The sequence below is a fragment of the Nelumbo lutea genome, chromosome 4 (assembly GCF_056320005.1).
Source record: "Nelumbo lutea isolate HS-2025 chromosome 4, American lotus-T2T, whole genome shotgun sequence".
Classification (NCBI taxonomy): domain Eukaryota; kingdom Viridiplantae; phylum Streptophyta; class Magnoliopsida; order Proteales; family Nelumbonaceae; genus Nelumbo; species Nelumbo lutea.
Genome location: NC_142687.1, coordinates 28210855 through 28217387, shown reverse-complemented (window position 1 = coordinate 28217387; position 6533 = coordinate 28210855). Strand labels below are relative to the sequence as shown.

General features: G+C 38.2%; 1 pseudogene; it reads left to right on the top strand.

Moving 5' to 3' along the window:
* Positions 1-406: 406 nt before the first annotated feature.
* LOC148854821 (QWRF motif-containing protein 2-like) lies at positions 407-3364 on the top strand (annotated as a pseudogene).
* The last annotated feature ends 3169 nt before the right edge of the window (positions 3365-6533 follow it).

Sequence of the window (6533 nt, the reverse complement as noted above, 5' to 3'; positions counted from 1 at the left end):
GCAAAAAAAATTAAATAAATTAAATTTATGAATAAAACAAGATAACTGAGGAATGTTTAGAAGATTTTCTGTTTATATACATGCTTAGATTTACATTAAAATACAACAAAGAAATAAAATAATATTATTGGATGACCTGTAGAGTGTATGAAGCCAAGAGGAAAGAATAATTTTAGAAGTAGAACCAGAAGCCATACAATTTGAGACTCATTTACTGCATTAAGATTTGATATGTGGAGATAAAAAGAACTCAAGAGCTAAGCAAAATAGAAACCAAGAGGCTAATAAAAAATTGTAGATAGCAGAAATATTTTGATTGCTGATAGTGGTGAGGTTCAGAGACGGATTGGGGATAGACTCCATAGACATGTCGTTGAGATCGATGACCTGAAACTTCTCTTCCTTGATGAATTTCCTTGCTCCGTCGACTTCCTTAAGTCCATTCTCACATAGTGTTCGTACATCATGCTTCTACTTTCTGGTTTCTGATATTTACAGAACTCTAGAAATTGAAGAGATGGGATTGGCAGCGGCAAAGGTGGTGGCTGATTTGGAAGAAGAAGAAGGAGGAGGAGGAGGACGAAGGATGGTCGACGACAGTCTTAACTCATCAAAGATGGGGTTGATTGACGGTTGTCTTACTTCATCGGAGATGGGATCGACGGCGCTGCAGCGTGTAGTATGGAGGTTGAAAGAGTTGCTTACATAGCTTTCAAACTTGAACGGAAAAAGGGTTGGAATCGAATAGGGTGTTTTCTGTCAAAAAAATAAATAATTAAATAAATGGACCAGAATGGGAATCCCATTCCAGCAAAAATTGGAATGGAATTCTCATTCCACTCAACCAAATTCTTTGGGATGGGTCGGGAATGACCCATTCCGATTCTAATTCCAGGGTCCTATTCCCTCTAACCAAATGCACCCTAAATCTTTCTTTCGAAGTCCAATCCAGACTTCTTTGTAGCAGTGGGTTATTTGGACCGTCCAATTCCTCTATAAAAGGTGATCATTTTCTTCCTTCATATTAGCAAATAGCAAGCCTCCATGGAAAGAGAATCCGAATGTTTTTGAATCCCAGGTTCCAAACTTGTGTGAGAGCCACTCTGACAGCCCATAGTTCTGCAATGTCGTTTGACGCATTTCCAATGTAAGCGATAAATCCTCCTTTCCAATTGCCCAAATGGTCACGAAACACTCCTCCCGCAGCAGCGTTGCCATTACTTCTTTTTGCTGCACCATCAATACGTGTTGGTCTTGATTCTGGCGGTTTCTATCTGATTTCCTTCCAGCATTTACTCACAGGAGTGTTCTCAATGCAATTGTTACACATTAGGGTAAAATACAAAAATCTTCCCAGAAGTTTCTGGCAATAATAAAAACATTTTCTATAATTTCATTTTAACAAAAACCTCCTCTCTATTTTTGAAAAATTCAACAAATACCTCCCTTCCGTCAATGATCAAGACGACGTTATAGAGATTATCATTTTTTTCAAATACCTATTTTAGCCATCTCTCTATGATCCACTCGAACACCGCTCATCTTCTTCCTTACATGCATTGTAGTGCACTCCCCCCTCCAAAAGATTGCAATAGACCTCTCCATCAAGCACTCCAGTTACCTCCTCACAACAATAAGAGATTCATCGAAATCTAAAAAGGCTTCCCATATTACCTTTTGAAAAGGACAATGGCGTCTTGGTTCTTGGAGACCGAAATCCAAAGAAATCAGGTCTAGGTACATGTCCCCTTCCACTTCCACCTCTTTTATTTCTTCTTCTTCTAGACGATGCCCACCTCCTCTTATTTCGAGGCCCACGTGCCCACTACCTTGACAACCGCTTCAACACCATTGCCGTCTTTGATCAAACGATCTCAGTCTGCCAAGCGGAGGCGTCTAGTCACTCCTCGACCCACCAAACCACTTGCCTGATTCGACGAGGATGGGCAATGCTGCCGGAGTTTCAGTAGCTTCAAAAATGTTGTTCACGTCTGCACGGAGTTTATCAATTTCATGTCATGGGGAATCATTCTCACTTTTGATTAGTAAGATGAAGGCCGCTCCAATGCCCAATTTGAGTAATACCAGAAAGGCTACACTGGAGTGGAGGAGGACAACACCATTGAGAGGGAAGATTGATGGTCCTATAGGAATAGATCAGATGGAGAACTCAAAACCCATTGATCAGCAACGTTGGCTGGGCAGAACTAGAATGGCAAATCCTTTAACAAGAAGTTTAGATTACACTATTGACAAGAAAAAATCCATTGGATCTGGAACCGTGGTTCATGCATTGCAGCAATTAATGATTGATGAAGGTAGGAGGTCATCGTTTGATGGTAGATTACATCGGGATTCAAGTGTTGTCGACTTTGTAAAGACTGTTAAGCATATAATTGATGTCAATTCCACAAACCTCCCGTTGAGGTTTGTAACCGCATGTTTTTTTTTTTTTTCAAAATTACAGGGGGTTTGTTAAATTAAAATCATAGTTCATTCTTTTCTCGGAAATCTTTATCTGACTCTCCTTTTGTTTTCATTCCAATATTTTATTTCTAGTTGAATCTGGTCCTTTAAGACCTTGAGTTGATTCTTTTTCTGGGAGGAGAACAAAGGTGCATTCTTGGTCTTGAATTTTCTCTTTTGATTTGTCTCGTAGAAATTTGTGTTTTCAAGAGTTTGGTTTAGGGTCCTTGCATCCCATTTTTTCCATTGCAAAGTTTGTATTATACAGATGAGTTACTTTTCTTGTACGAGTCCTTAGGGAAAGGACGTAAGAAAAATTGAAGACAGTAACAACGTTTGATCTTTCTCTCGCCATTTCCGTAGTTCTTCAGGTCGCTCTCTATTCCTTTATTTCTCTTTGTCGATTCAAAACTTCTGTTGATCTCCTTACCACTACTTTGGCTTATAGGAACCAGTTTGCAATGAATGCCAATTTCAAAAACGGGTCACCAATTCCCACCAATCTCACTACATTTGATACTGAGGGTGTCTCATTTGGCAGAACTTTTGGAGTATAGGAGCACAATGGGGTTTCTCAAGCTCGGATTGGGCCTCATGGAATCAGTGTCCCTGCTAGGTTTTGGCAGGAAACAAATAGACGGTGGCGGCATTTACAAGACCCTGGTTTGCCATTGTTGATGAACACTAATTCAAGGATGACTACTCCACCAAAACGTATTTCATCCATGGTTGGGTTGCACCATCTTTCATGATGAGGAGGAACAAAGTGGCTCGTGGGGAAGCCTCAGAAAGAGAAAAGAAGAAGAGGGAGAGCAAGAGGAGACGTAGAGATGCCATTGATGGATATTGAAGAATGATAGAGAGAGGGGAATGATGAATAGTGCTATTCTGTGTTGGTGGAGAGAGAGAGAGAGAGTCAGAGGGAAATTCAAGAAGAGGGAAGGTTAGTGGGGGGAGTGCACCGCCATTCTGTCAGTGTTGTGAGGAAGAAGATGAACAATGTTCCAGATGCACATTAATTCGTAAAAGGGTAAAATAGGTATTTTGAGAAAAAAATATCAATCTCTTTAATGTTTTCCGTCTTGGTCATTGACAGAAGGGAGGTATTTGTTGAATTTTTCAAAAATAAAAGAAAGGTTTTTGCTAAAATAAAACTATAAGAGAGATTTTTATGATTATAAAAAACTTTAGGGGAGATTTTTGTATTTTACCCTAGACAGGATGAGAGGATCTTTGTCTAAGAACTTATAGACCAATTTTGATGAGACTTTACCATTTTTTATGTTTGGCCAGACCCAGTTGTTCTCTTTATTAGTATCACGGCTTAGGGGGATGGCCAAGATTTGGTCTTTGATGGCCTGGTGTCTGGTCATGAGTCATGACTACTTCAGCCTCTTTTTGGAGCATTTTAAAGAAACTGAACCAATTTAGCTGAATCGTCGGGTCAGTTCTCACAAACGGGTCCTATGTCTTTTCCATGCCGAAATTTTATTCTACTCTTTCTTTTATTATATTAAGGCAATGTTTGGGAGTGCTTATTTAAATAAGCACTTATTTGCATTTGGCACCCAAATATTTCAAGTGTTTATTTTTTAAAATAAACACTTGTTTTATATTGTGTTTAGTAGTTTTTTTCTCTAATAAATACTTAAATAAGTATTTATTACTATTTTGTTTTTTATTCTTTCAAAATTTTAAAATGTACTTTTTGAAAGCACTGTTATAAAAGTACTTTCTTAAAAGTGCTTTTTGTAAAAATATTTTTATAAAAATGCTTTTATAAAATTACTTTCATAAAATACTATTATAAAAATTGAATAAGTGTTTAAGCACTTAAAAAAAGCTGAAAATTTGGACTTAAAAAATAAGCCCTTATTTTTAAAATAATATATATATATATATATAATGGGTGCTTTCTCCATTCAGAAAACGGAATCTAACTCATGTGAGTATATTTTGCATCTCACGTGCAAATATTTTATACGTGAAAAACAGAGCAAAGCATCAATTTCACTTTTGCCCTCCGACGATCTTCGGGCAGAGCATCAATTTCACTTTTGAGCATCGCCAAACTCTCTCCGAGGGCAAAGGTCGCCAGAGAACGTCGACCTTCGAGTTTCCCTATCGTCGACCTTCGAGGATTTGCCCTCTTTGTTTTGCCCTTCGACAATCCTTGCACAGGAGAATGAATGACAAAGGAGAACGGACGAATGAACGACGAACGACAACCTTGGCCATTTCCGGTGACCTTTTGCCCTCTTTGTTTTGCCCTCCGACGATCTTGACACTGTTTTCCATCTGACGATCCTTGCACAGGAGAACGAATGACGAAGGAAATCTACCTTGCATGCTCTGATAACCTACTGTCACTGCTCGACTGGGATTAATCCGTCACTTGCATGCTTAAGGATTAATCTGTCTCTTTGTCGATGTTTGATTAATCTGATAGCACTCGATTGGGATTAATCTGATAGCCTGTCACTTGTAGGATTAATCTGATAGGCCGTCACTTGCATGCTCGGTTGTGTTTGATTGCCTAGGTAAATAGATATAATAATAATTTTTAGCCATAATTATTTCTTCTCCTAGGCAGATGTATTTGCATGCTGATCTCTCTATCTATCTATTTATCTATATCTTCTTATATGAACTTCTCGTTCTATTTTCTTCTGGTTTTCATTCTTGCTGCTTGGGGGTTCTTCTTGTACTGCCGTTTGGGTTCAGTGTTCTTCCGGTGTTTGTATGTTTCTGCTTTATTTACATCAAACCAAGATTTTTTGTACTGATATTGAACTATGTGTTGACTTGTTTTTTTTTGTGCTATAGTTCTTGTTGTCTGGGTTCTTCTAATACTGCCGTTTGGGTTCTTGCTTCGGTTCTCCTAGTGTTTGTATGTCTATAAATTCTTTGTTTTTCCCATCTCATTTTTTATCTCAAGTATGTCTTTGGATTTCAGACTTATATTATATTGATAGGATGTATTTCTATGCTGAGTTTTGGAATTAGGCTTTAGTAATGTTGGACACAGAATGCCTGCGTATGAATGCCTTTTTTTGGAATTACTAGTTGTTGCCTGGGTTCTTCTGGTTGTTGCTTGGGTTCTTCTAGTACATGTGCTTTGGCATGTGATAGCAAGTATTTCAAGAAGACAACCAGTATATGGATTTCTCTGATATTTTTGGGTGATATCTGAGTAACTCCTCCCTTCCTATTGGCAACTGATTTCCACCACAACCAAACTCTTTTTTTTCTTTCCTTTTCAAGTGTTTTGAGGCTTGGTAAAGAGCTTTAATTTCTTTTCGTTTCCTATTAGTATATGTACCCTCGTTAGCAGTATGGTAGCCTCTCGTTTTATAGGTCAGGATGCTAGGTGCTCCAAACCCATTTTTCCCGGGTATATGAACTCCAGAGTCCAGGTACCTGTTCCAATCAACAATCTATTCTCCTCCCTTAATGTTTTTGTAAGTGCCTTGTACATTGTTGGGAAGTTCAACAAATTGGCTGTTTAGTTACAATGATTGGACTAAGTGCTAAAGTTAGGGAATTCCACTGATCCTCTTACAGAGATAACAGAAGTTACTTATGATGCTTGACACCCCTGTGGCCCTGCCACATAGACATTGGCTTAAAATACGATAATGGAATCAAATATTTAACTATAGTTGGTGTTTCAACAAACAGGTGTACCATTACTCCCGCAAGTAATCTGCTATGTGAGTATTTGTGCTTCTTTTTGTTTACTGTGGATAGTAATCTCTTTCGAAGATGTGCCAGAGTGAGATTTTAGGAATCTGAATGGTGTGGGGAAGGAAGGCTTGGTGACATTTGTTCAAGATTGTAAAGGCTGAGCACAAGAGCACCACAGTTAGTCAATGCTTTGAAAAGAGGGGTATGAATAGGTTGTGTGGAGTCTGATATTCAGGCATATTATATTAGATAGAGAATTGGAATAGTTTTCTGTTATATTTTTAATATTGGAAGCACTGAAGGTGGATATTAATGAACTAAATGCAAGATTGTGGATGGGAACTTTTTCTGTTAAGCCGTTTTAGAAGGTGTTTACAAGA